Source organism: Hyaena hyaena, unplaced genomic scaffold (assembly GCF_003009895.1).
Source record: "Hyaena hyaena isolate Hyena2069 unplaced genomic scaffold, ASM300989v1 scaffold_711, whole genome shotgun sequence".
Classification (NCBI taxonomy): domain Eukaryota; kingdom Metazoa; phylum Chordata; class Mammalia; order Carnivora; family Hyaenidae; genus Hyaena; species Hyaena hyaena.
In genome coordinates, this window is record NW_024081344.1 from 225,968 (window position 1) to 239,498 (window position 13,531).

The window sequence follows — 13,531 nt, forward strand, 5'->3', positions numbered from 1 at the left end:
AATACTCCTTTGTATACATATACCACATCTTCTTTATCCATTCATCCATTGATGGACATTTGGGCTCTTTCCATACTTTGGCTATTGTTGATAGTGCTGCTATAAACATTGAGGTGCATGTTCCTGTTTGAAACAGCATACCTGTATCCCTTGGATAAATACCTAGTAGTGCAATTGCTGGGTTGTAGGGTAGTTCTACTTTTCATTTTTTGAGGAACCTCCATACTGTTTTCCAAAGTGGCTGAACCAGTTTGCATTCCCACCAGCAGTGCAAAAGAGATCTCTTTCTCTGCATCCTTGCCAACATCTGTCGTTGCTGGAGTTGTTAATGTTAGCTATTCTGATGGGTGTGAGGTGGTATCTCATTGTGGTTTTGATTGGTATTTCCCTGATGATGAGTGATGTCATTTGCAAATATCTTCTCCCATTCCATTGGTTGCATTTTAGTTTTGCTGATTGTTTTTTTCACTGTGCAAAAGCTTTTTTTTTTTTTTTTTTTGATGAGGTCCCAATAGTTCACTTTTTGCTTTGGTGTCCCTTGCCTCTGGAGACGTGTTGAGTGAGAAATTGCTCTGGCCGAGGTCAAAGAGGTTTTTGCCTGCTTCCTCCTCTCGGATTTTGATGGCTTCCCATTTCACATTCAGGTCTTCGATCCATTTAGAGTTTATTTTTGTGCATGGTGTAAGAAAGTGGTCCAGGTTCATTTTCCTGCATGTCGCTTTCCAGTTTTCCCAGCACCACTTGCCGAAGAGACTGTCTCTATTCCATTGGATATTCTTTCCTGCTTTGTGAAAGATTAGTTGGCCATATGTTTGTGGTCCCATTTATGGATTCTCTATTCTGTTTCATTGATCTGACTATTTTTGTGCCAGTATCATACTGTCTTGATGATTGTAGCTTTTTAATACAGCTTGAATTCTGGGATTGTGATTCCTCCTGTTTGGTTTTCTTTTTCAAGATTGCTTTGGCTATTTGGGATCTTTTCTGATTCCATACAAATTTTAGTATTGTTTGTTCTAGCTCTGTGAAGAATGCTGATGTTGTTTTGATAGTGATTGCTTTCAATATGTAGATTGTTTTTGGTGGTACTGACACTTTAGAAATATTTTTTCTTCCTATCCAGAAGCATGGAACATTTTTCCATTTTTTTGTGTGTGTCTTCTTCAATTTGTTTCATAAGTGTTCTACAGTTTTCAGTATACAGATTTTTCACCTCTTTGGTTAGACTTATTCCTAGGTATTCCATTCGAGATTGCAACTCAGTTATAGCATTTTAATTTCATCCTGACTAGCTTTTACTTCTTGTATCTCCACAGAAAGGGATTCTAATCTATTTTTGACCCCAGCTAATATTCTTATTATCATGATTGTAAATTCTGGTTCAGACATCTAGCTTGTATCTGTGTTGGTTAAGTTCCTGGCTGTCATTTCTTCCTGCCCTTCTTTAGGGGTAAATTTCTTTGTTATTTTGCAAGAAGAAAAGGTATTAATGAGGTAAAAAAATTAAAATTAAAAAGTAACACAAACACACACACAATCAAATAAATGATGCTAGATCCTAGGTGTGTTTTGGTCTGGGTGTTGAAAGGAGCTTGATAGATTAGAAGAAGAAGGGGAAAAAGGGAGAAAAAAAAGGAAAACATTGGAAAATTTGAAAAAATGAATACAATGAAATAGAATAAAATGAAATGATGGAAGTAAAATATGATTTGTAAAATTTACGAAAAAGAAACATAGTAGAAAATATTTTAAAAAATTATTTTAATATTGAAAATAAAAATAATTTTTTCTCCTGCTGTATTCAAGAAAAAGAAAGATGATTGAAATTGCATCATTTTCCCCAGAAGTCAAACTATGAAGCACTTTACAGTCCACCGGAGAGGTTTCTGATGTTCCTGAAGGGCAAGGTTGGCACAGTTGGGTAGGGCTTAGTGTAACGATTTCATTCTTCACTAGATGGCACTGCTGATCTTACTGGGGTAGATTGCTATGGCTCTTGTAGGTGTGTATGCGCATGCGTGGGAGGGGTGAAAATGGCATCACCCAGCTGCATCTCAAATGGTATTCAAGGGAGTTAGAAAACTAATAAAAATGGTTGTTCTAATCATGGACATACAGTGTGCACTAAAGCCAACTATTCATCAAAGAAGAGAAGACTTAAAAATGGAAGAGAGGAAAAATAAGAGTGACATTTACCTGAATCAATACAGTAGCTTTTTATGAAGAGAGACTATATTATATTTCAAGGTGCTTTCTCTTTAAAACAGAAGGTTTTAAGTGGAGAACAGGATATTTTTTGGTTCTCCTTTAGCCTAAACTAACATAGCTTTTTATTAGTTTCCGGAATTGGTTGCTCAAATAAATTGTTATCCAAAGTGCTTATAGAGTTCCCATATCATAGCTAATGTTAAATGTATGCAGCCACTTTGAGTTAAGAAAAAGAGTATAGAATATTTAATCTGATGTTAAGCCAGTTTGGCTTCAAATCTAATTTCTTTACTAACGAGATGTGATTGCATTGATAAGGAGACAATAATCATCCTTGCCTTAGCTCTTTCAAGCATGATGATTGCTTGTACATGTGCACAGACAATGATTCAACATTATTTTTTGCTGCTGCCTTTCTAGAGTTTTCCCCAATCTAGAAATACAAAGCTTCACTTCTAAGTCAGGTAAAGGAGTCCTATCACTTCAACAAAGATGGTAGGGTAGACCTTTGACAACTCACAGAGCCCAAGATAGACTGTTTCCATAAAAAAGGCACATAAGTTCAGAGTGGGGACTGGTAACTTCAGGACTCTGATGCTAAAGGAGAGTCCCTGGTGGCACATCCAGTGTGCAGTGCAGCTCAGGAACTGGATGTGGTGAAAAGAGCTATATCAAACCTCAGTTGAGCTCCAACCATATCTGGGGAAGGTTCACTCATTCAAAACTTGCCCTGGGAATTAGCCCAATACAGTCTACCTGAGCAGCTGCTTCCTGTCTGGTGCCGCCTCCGCCCAACTTGGATGGAATTGGGGTCTTAAGCACCTGAGAGTCTAGTGCCACCAAATCCAGTTCAGAACCCTCTCTTGGTTCCAGTGGCGGGAAAAGTTCACTCCAGTGGAGTCTCCTATGCAGGCTGAGTGTATTCATTGCTGGTTCAGGGCTATTGGTCCTCAGTTCTCGGGGTCCTGAATGTTTGGGAGGCATCTTCTCCTGCACTTAACACCTTCTGCTGATCCAGGTTCCACACCCAGGGGGCTTCCCTCACTAGGACCTGTGAAGCAGGACTCTGGTCTCACCCTGCAACCTCCTACTCAGACCTGTTGGCAAGCATTGCCCGCTGCAGCCAGAGGAGACTACAAAGGACAGATATAAGGTGGGCTGTGAAGGCATGAGTGGTAACTTCTTTAAGTGCTCTTGGAGGATAGGTGTGAGGGTCATGACTTCAGCAGACTTGGACAAGGCCATCCATTTCCAGGTGCAGAAGTTGAATAGACTTCACATGCAGTCAAGCCATGGTCCACTGGTCTGGCTAGCATTGTAGAAGGCTGTGGAGTAGTAGAAGCAGTAAAACTCTAACTAGGCGAAAGGAAAGGGAGGTAGGAAGCAGAGTGAGTGTTCTGTCAGAGAATGGAAGTTAATAGAGTTCCTGTACTAGGAAGGTTTTGTAAATGTTTACCTATCTTGTGAGAGATCTAGCTTCACAGCTTCATGGTATATACCTGTGCCACAAAAGACTTTCTCCAAACAAATCTTTAATTTCTGACTCCTAGGTCAGAGTGTGTGGAGCTAAAGACCAGATCAAGGGGCACAGGGATCATGTTACAGTATCTGGGAGTTGGTAGTTAAAGAATTACATTCTGCAATATGTGTCCTTTTTGGGTTTTGTTTTGTTTTTTTTTTTTTTTTTTTGAGAGCCTGTCAATGTATTCTTTGTGACAAAACACTCCAGTATCTCCTCAAAGACAGGGAGAGATATGTGGGAGGGTGAGGGTGAGGAGAAAAAGCATGAGGGAGGGGAAAGGGTATGTGTATTTATAGCTGGGCTATAATCAGTTATGATCAGTCCTAAGTAGATCAGATACTCCAGTAACAACAATCTCTGATTCTTTTCCATTGTCTGCCCTCATCTAGGGAAGAACACAAATAAAGGCTTAGGTTCCCTTTTATGGAGGGAAGAAAGAAATTGCTAGATTAAAGGAGGCTGACAATGGGATTTGAGGGTTGGCTTCTGATAGAAACAAAGCAGATAGTTGAGAAGAAAGCCAGTGATTTTTACTCTTCCCAGGAAATTTCAGCTTTTCCAGAAATTTCTACATGATGCAATCAGAGCTGTCATAGTTTAAGCTAAACTTAGAAATTAACTTGGCCAAGGAATAAGGAAACAACTTTGATGCAGAAAGCTCAAGACCATTTAAAAAGTATAAAAAGATTTCCATACTGTCCTACAGGAGGCAAGTGACCACGAAAAGCAAAAATGTCTAAAAATAAAAACTGGAAATTTGGTCAAAATCAGGAATTTTATTGTCATATGTGGTGATTATCCAGCCTAGGAACTTTTAAAATGTTTGCAAATGTAATTTAGTTTCCAGAAACCTACCCAGAGAGATACACATTAATAGGTTGTCTTTGCTTATGTATTTTAATAATAACATTGAAAAACAGTAATCTACACATTATAAATTACCTTGGTATGCAGATACATTAAGGCACATTGTGAGAAGGCACTTAATATTGATGTTTATATGATGAGAACACCCGCAGGATTTCCCCATACTATTCAGCCTTCATCATATGGGATATGATTTTTATAGTGGTTCTCAATACTGGGGTAATCAAATAAATGAAGGAAAAAAATCCTTTCAGGTACTCAAAACTTGGCCCTCATTTCCTACCTTACCTATCAATGTTCATGGCTTACGTACTATAATTAATTCTGCAACTGTACTTGAATCTTACCAAACCAGTTGAATACTTTTCTCTCTGCTTTAATTCAAAGTTTCTGACTTTAAAAGGAAGCTTTAAAAACAAGGATACAGTTTTCATCGGACCAAGAAGCAAAGGACTTGGAAATTACATTGTTTAAACTGTAAAATATCACTCCTTCATTAAACCTCTTACCTAGTTCCTTTCTTGAGAGATCTTGGAAAGAGTTAAAGGGATATGTCCTTGACTAATTAGTAACACCACCTAAGAATCAACTAAAATGATTTCTACCTCCTTTGCCCATCCCTGATTGCTTATAAATATAAAGACACTTATTGGGGTTCCCACTTGAGAGTAATAGGCAAACGACTCTAGAATAATGCAACAAGTACAGAGTTGGTGATTACTAAGTATTTGAGTACCCTAGGTATTAACTATTCCACTCTACAAAGACCTATTCCCTAGTAATTCTATACCCCAAACTCCTCTTCTATATTTTATATAAATGTAAAGTATTTACTATATAAATATATAACAATATAATTATATTTATATATGATACTTCTTTATCTGAGTCTGTGAATACAACTTACCTGAAGGCAAGTTGACAAAATGAAAAACAAAGTGAAAAGGTAAATTCCAATTTATCTTATTTTTGTATATGTGACCTTAGCAATTTACTTATAATCCAAGTCTGAATTTTTTTTTTTTCATTTTTAAAGAGGGATAATGTCTAACCAGATTGGTTTCCTGAGAGTTACACTTATTCAAATGAATAAAAGTCCAATGCTCATGCAATTTCCCATGCACATGTATGGTAGCACTTCTCTTTCCTCTTCTACCTCCAAGATTGAGGACCTGCTTAGTAGTGCTTATGATTTCACACCTGGATTTCCTTTCTCATTAAAGAAACTTCCCAAAATCTTTCAGGCTGTGTGTATCACACACCCACTGAGCCTGCCATCTTTAAAATTGAAGACATTTTCTAGGAAGCCTACTGCTTTTCATACCATTGGGGATGCACATGTATGGTGATGATAAGCTAGCCATCATTATTCTCAGTAATTCTGGGTGATATTCTTGCCTTCTTTTCTTTTCTGTCCAATTCCTTTATAGGCGGACCTACCATAGTTGTGTCAAGTGCTATAATGGTTGCACTGTGGCTTCCTTGCTCTGCAGCCTTAACTGGTCTGTTGGGGTCTCTTAATAGTTATGAAAACGTGTGGAATCTATTGATCTGAAAGACCATGCATATACAATATCTTTCATGAGGAAGAGGTTAAATGGCTTCTGCCCCACTCAGTCATGATATGCTATGCCTTGGTTCAGTTTTATAGCCAATAGTCACTGCTAATGCATGCGGCCATGTATGTGTATTTATATCCTTCTAGGAGTCCCAAAATGCTGTGAATTAATAGTTAATCTTTCAAAGTCTTTACTTAGGTAAATGACAATTATTAGTATCTCTTTTATCATTTTATGCCAGGGTTAATTTAAACATTTTTTCAATGTAAATACATTTATTGGAAATGTTCAACAAAAAGAATTATGTCCAATCATCTTGACTGTTCATATTGCATATTTGTGCTATCTATATGAGAAAACGTTACTGATTATTTTCCTTTTACCCTCTTCCTTGAGATGACCTGCACCAACCCAATCTTTCTTTTGAACTGAGTACCTAACCTGGGTCAATTTATTTGTTTTAATATTTGAGCTCCTCTAAAAAAATGACCTCATTTAATTTTTAAGCTGTCTTGAGGTGTTATAATTTCCATTACATGGAAGAAAGAGCTGAGGCTTAGAAAGGTTTAATGACTCAGTCATTGAGATAAAGAGCAGAACAATGACAGAAACAAACTTCAGTTGTTTTGTAACCAAAACCTAGAGGAACCTCTTGCTTTTTAGGCTTTAATTTAAGAGGGAAAAAAAAGATTTTGGGGAATTTATATTTTATATCAATTTCAGGTAGATTACATTGGGCCATAGGAGCAGGACATATCTGGTTCAGAAGTTCCATTCCCCTATAGGAAAGAAAATACTTTAACATATTCCTGCTATGAGAAAGTACCCCTTCTTATCCAAGATCTCCAGTGGATGCCTGAAACTGAGTATAGTACTGAACCCTGTATATACTTTGGTTTTCCTTACATATATACCAATGGTAGCTTATTTTATAAATTAGGCCTGTTAAGGAATTAAAAATAACTAATAAGATAGAATAATTAGAGCACCATACTAAAATAAGTTAGGTGAATGTGGTCTCTCAATATATCTTCTTGTTTGTTGCTCTTTTTCTTATGATGAAATGCACTAGTAAAAGGTCTGTGTGGTAAATGTGAGGGGAATGATTTGGGCATTTTTTTTTAGTGTTAGGCTACTATTGACCTCCAGGGTTGACCATAGATAATACCAGAAAGTGAAATTGCAGGTAAGAAGGGACTACTGTATTTTCTTTATCTAATTTGGTGATTTAGAAATTCCATAACCCATCTATCCCTTCATTTATAGTGATGGAATCTGCACCTGGTGATTCATTAAACATAAGATAACCTGCAGTCATTCAAGTTGTTCAGCAGACCATATAAGCGATCTGCTGCTGTGTTTCTGGGTTAGAAACTTTTTCTGAGTTAACAGTAAAAATGGATGGTTTTGAGAGGTTGGAAATAAACACTTGATACTTTTTGATAAGGTAGTTTAGCATGATTTGTTTTGTAATGGAAAGTTTGGAAATTGTTTCCTTAGCAGTACCATTTTTTTTTTCTTTTTCCATACTCTGGCAGTATTCATAAACGAAGTGTAATGTGTCCAGGAAAGCAGGACATACTGTATATAAATCATAAGATTTTGTGGCAGAGAGACATAGTTTTGAATTTCAGATTTTTTGTTTATTAGCTATGTGGTGCTCGGCAAATCACTTCTCTCATAATTTGAAATCTTTGGATTATGCCTGAATGATATTTACAATGACATGAGATATATATTTACACATAGTAAGTCCTTAATTTATATTTGTTTTCATAATAATAAAGTTTTCCACTGGGAGATCAGAGCCTTTGGGTCTAGTTCTGCCTCTGTATACAAATAAGCTGTACAATCACAGCACATCAAACTTCCTTGGCCTCAATTTATTTCTCTATATTATTAGCATAAATAGGATAAAACTTGCTGAAGTGCCTTCTAAGTGTGAATCATTGTACCTGTGTCTTAGGCTCGAGATACTGAGTACCTATGACATGTAAATAAAGTATACTATAAATATGCAGGATGCAGAGATAACATAGATCTATATACCTTTAGTGTACCAGTAATGATACATAATATTTCACATTAAATGTTTTCCCTATACAGTTGGGGAACAATGCTTTCTCATTGTTAATAAAATGCTTAATCATAGGAATTCTGAAATTTAAAATTCAGGGTAGCCTTTATTTTAAAAAAAAAAAAGTGATAAACTAACTTTACACATATAAAAACAACCCATGAATTTATTCTGCATGTGATAAATGTATAACATATGTTATGTTGCATAATAAATGCAACAATAAGTAAAAGTAGGTTTATTGACTTGGATTAAGTACACACTAAAGCTAAAAAAAATGTAAAAGTAGTAACTCATTTTCCATGAAGACAGGTATCAGAAGTTGTATTGTCCCTCCATGTATTCCAGGGACCTGAAAGCACATTTGACGGAGTAAGATCAAGAAGCGTATGATATATGTGGATAAGTAGGAATGTAGATATAACTACATCTGCAAAGTAGCAACATCTATGCTACTTTTTGCATTTCCAGTGGTGCCAGTAGAAGGAGCTAATAGGCCTTTGTTTAGGACCTACTTTGTTGATAAGAGGAGAAAGAGTTTCAGAAGCAATTGTACCGACCTTACTTTGCATTCTGGAAATTCTGTGGATCTCACCTCCAAATAAGCTTATCTTAAGTACTTTCTTTATATTATATGTGTGTGTGTGTACATATGTGTGTGTGTGTACATATGTGTGTGTCTACATATGTATAATCTATATAGTTTATACAAAACTTCAAAATGAAATATAAACATATATTTTAAAGTATTATTGATTCATTTATAGTAGAATTTGGTTATTTAGCTATGAAGAGGTCCTCTACAAATATCCAATATATTTCTGTTTTTAAAGAAGGAGAATGTGAGTGTTTTTATCAGCTTGTTGATCAAGCAGCCCAAATTAAAGTGTGATGGAGTACATTAAGCCACACTGGCTGATGACCACTTTTATTTTGTTCTTTGCTCAACAGGATTTATGAATGAAAATAATAGATAGTGGCTATATAAACTAAGTCAATTAATATTAAGTCCAAATTTTTACTCTCCACAGATCTTTATATAAAAAAGACACGTTGTTATAATTTTTGTTTACTAATATGAGGAAAATAAAAATGATAATTGAAGCTACTGATGGAGAAATATTAAATCTTTGAGTCAAACATCACGGGCAGCATAGTGAGGGTTATTTCCTGGATTGACGGGTCAGGAAATGTGAGGTCACATAGAATCAGAATCACTGACTTTCTTCAACATGTTGATGAAACCAGAAGATCATTGTTCTAAAACCAAACAACACAACAAAAAAACCTACTGTTTTACATTTTCTCCTCATAGTCACCTCCCTTTGATGAGCATCTGCAAGGAAGTATTGTTGTCAAATTCCTCACTTCATTCCTCTCTACACTGGATAGAGCAGACATAAATATATATTTAAGTGAGGCTACTACCAACAAGTACATTTTTTTTTTTACTTATTTTATCCAACAAGTATAATTTTATGAACCAGTATATAAAAGTATAGCCTCATGGATCAGACCCTGAATTGAAGTCCTGGCTTCTTTTAATAATAATTTGATTTTGGACAAATACTTAGTTTTCTAAACTTCAGTTCTCTAGGCTGAAAAATGGGACAAAAAATAGTATTTGCCTTGAGGGTAGTTATGAGGATTAAATGAAACATCCAAACAAAACATTTAATACAATGCCTAGGATATAGTAAGAAGTCCATAAAAGCTAGCTCTTGTGCTTATTAACCCACTTTAAAATTCTATTAGTGATACCCAATATTCAATAGCTACTTAGTGGTACATAGCTTATTCCCAGGAGACAGTAAATACATATACAGTTGAAATATAGGGAGCTCAAACTGCAGTAGATGGTTAAAGTATTCCACATTCCCTGTGTCTCAGCTGTAGGAAACCTCCTTGTCAATAGAACTTAGATGATTAAATGATTTCCGTGAGAGGTGCTACATGGTTCAGTTAACCTTACTGAAACCAAGTCTTCCTGCCATGGTATAGTCTGAGTTACTAGGTTTAGTTAATGGCAATTTCTTCCATTCACTGATTAAAAACTCCCTTGGTAGGAAGTGAAAGATCTAATTTACTGTGCCATCATCCTTAATAAACTGAAAAATAATGTATTTTTTCAATTTCCTGATGGAATCCATTAGACCAAATAATTTTAAGATTCCCTCACTTAGCAATGAGAACTATGTTTGCCCTCATCTATAAAATAGAGGAAACATGATACTCACTTGGTATGGTGTCTTTTCTCTAGAGGCTCCAGATGTTCTGAGACCAAAAAAGGTGCTCGTGGGAACTCAAATATATTTATGATAGTCCAAATACTCCATGGTTATTTTACATTTAATTTTGGTTGGCTATTTATTCCATTTTCATACTTTTGGTTGGAGTTGGTGATCTGCCTGTATGACTTATTAGCATGATTGGTTAGGGGCACAGTAGAAAGGAGTAAAAGGTTGTAGGCAAGACAAGTTTTTTAATTAACATTTCATAATCTATATCATTATGACTCTCAGTTCCTTATTTGGAGCATATTTGACTCTACTGACTTGACACAACAAACTTTGGATAATGGAAACTTGAGTAGGGGAGTCAGGACTTGGTGGAGGGGAAAGAAAGGAAATAATGCAATGAGTTTCCTCTAGATTTACTTTGATTGTCATAAAGATAGAAGTCTTGAACTATTGAGGGTGTGTGTATATGTGTACGCATGAACATGCAGTTTCAGATGGACTACGTTCTCTTTCATAAGTCTGCTCTCTGCTAATACATAGCTACTCTGTAGGCTTCATTGATAGAGCATTCCTTTCCAATAGAATTTTCTGCAGTGATGGAAATATATTTCTCTGTTCTGCACAGTAGCATCTAGCTACTTCTAGCAATCAATCACTTGAAATATAGTAAGTGTAACAGAAGAATGGCATTTTTAGTTTTACTTAATTTTAATTAATGTAAATTTAAGTACTAATAGCCATATGTAGTCAGTGATTGGCATATGGAATAGTGCAAGTATATACTCCTACCTGTTGATTGACTTCATCTTATACAGGAATATACAGGTTCAATGATCGTTCTAAGTCCTTAGTTGAGTGATTCCAAAGCCTGATACGCTGATCTTTTCCTGTGGGAAAAGTGAAAAAGGTCAGCTATACCACAAGTAAGGCTATCGTCAAATGTGATACCTCTTCTGTGGGATCTGTATGATTCTTGCTCTCCTGTGGTGGCTGAGAATGCTTCCATAGGCTTTTTAGTTATTGCATCTTTATATCTTACCTTTGAAGCCTCAGAACAGAGTATCTAGTTAGTTGAATTCCCAGAAATCCTTGTCTGATCAGAGCAGCCATGTTTTCTGAATTAGTCCATTAGGCTGATTCTTCATGAGAGGTGAGAGAAAAAGACTTTAGAGTCAAAGGGCTTTAGGAATCATGGAGCTCAGTGTTTTTCAAGGGTGGTACATGTGATGCCACAGTGCATGAGATGATTTTAGGTGGCACAATAATGTACTTGAAGGTACTATTTTAATTTCATTAGTTAAGCTTATTTTAATGTGTACTCTTAATATTCACATGGTATCTCTTTATCTCTTTCTTTTGTATTTTATGATGTACTCAGATAGGTTGTCTAAGAAATGGCATGGGAAATAAGGGTCCCTTTTAAAAGTTCATTTTAGAGGCGCCTGGGTGGCTCAGTCAGTTAAACGTCCGACTTCGGCTCAGGTCATGATCTCATTGTTCATGGTTTAGAGCCCCGTGTCGGGCTCTGTGCTGACAGCTAGCTCAGAGCCTGGACCCTCTTTCAGATTCTTTATCTCCTTCTCTCTCTCTTACCCTCCCCTGCTCATGCTGTCTCTCTCTCTCTGAAATAAATAAAATATTAAAAATATTTAAAAGTTCACTTTAAAACTTTAAAAATGTATTCTATGATGAAAGTATTTGCCTCACTTGCTTTTCAGCAGACTAAAATCATCCTCTCACTCAATGTGAAAAGATAATTCACATATTTCCTACCCGTGCACCAAGAAAACAAAAACTTGGTACATCTGATGGATTCAGAGTTGAAGTAATGAGCTGGAGGCTTTGGCTGGCACCTGGGAATGCCAGACATGTGGACACAGATTTGCAATTTAGGTTCCTTTGCTCCCAGTTCCCATGACAAACTAGCTCAGTTACTTTTTTTTTTTTTAAGTCCTACAATTTTTTTTTTGAGTTCTTGATTTAATTTAGACATATACTGATGGAAATATAAAGAAATATGTTAGCACTCTTTCTTTTGAGATCACCATCTGTTTGGAGAGATAAGTTGGCTGGTTCTTTGAACAGTAGAAGAGTAAAAATTGTTAAATTAATTAAATTTAATTATATTTCTTGGGCCGATCTTTGAGACGCTGTCCCTAGATGAAGTAGACCTCATTCACTCAGTTGCTCAATACAAGAAAGTGAACTGAGATTGCTATAAGTCCCAACCATCTTGTAGAAATACCACAGATGTGTTTCTGTTCCTACAAATGACTTTGACGTAAATGTTGATCCTAGGGAGGAACTGTTTCATGTTAAGTGAAATAGGCTTATGGGAACTTTTATAAAAGCTTGTAGTTCAGTCTACCAGTTGACAGTCTCCTTTTCATCCCTGTGACAGTTCTGTGCCCTTGTAAAGGGAGGGGCTCATTTATTCAAGTTTGATTAAATAAATGAAAGATCAAGAATAGGTGCTGCTTCTTAATTGTTTCATCTCATCTCACATATTAATCACAGTCATCTTCCATAATAAGATCATGGAAAAGAGTCTAGGGTTGGAAATGGGTCTTGATGAAAAAGCCAATGACAAAGAGGGGTAGGGAAGGGCAAGAACAGGTGTATAACCAAGGAGGGAAAACATAATGTGTGACTGACTTTGGGTGCTTTGACAGATGGCGTAGCAGTATGGCTTTTAATGTTAAGTTAGTACTGTAACTAACGGAGAACCTAATTGACCTGAGTCTAGCCAATTATGTGGAAACTACAGCTAAGTCATTGAATGGATGGTTAGATTTCTGTCATTAATAGTAACAACTTCACCTAAAAATATTAGAGTCAGTTGTGTACTTGTATGAACTTTTGTTCATATATATAATCACATTAAGATACAAAATAATGGAGTGTGTGGGTGACTCAGTCACTTAAGCCTTGACTTTTGATTTCTGCTTAGATCAGGATCTCACAGTTCATGAGATGGTGCCCCATATTGGGGTCTGTGCTGATAGTGCAGATTCTGCTTGGGATTCTCTCTCCGTCTCTCTCTGCCCCTCACTGAATT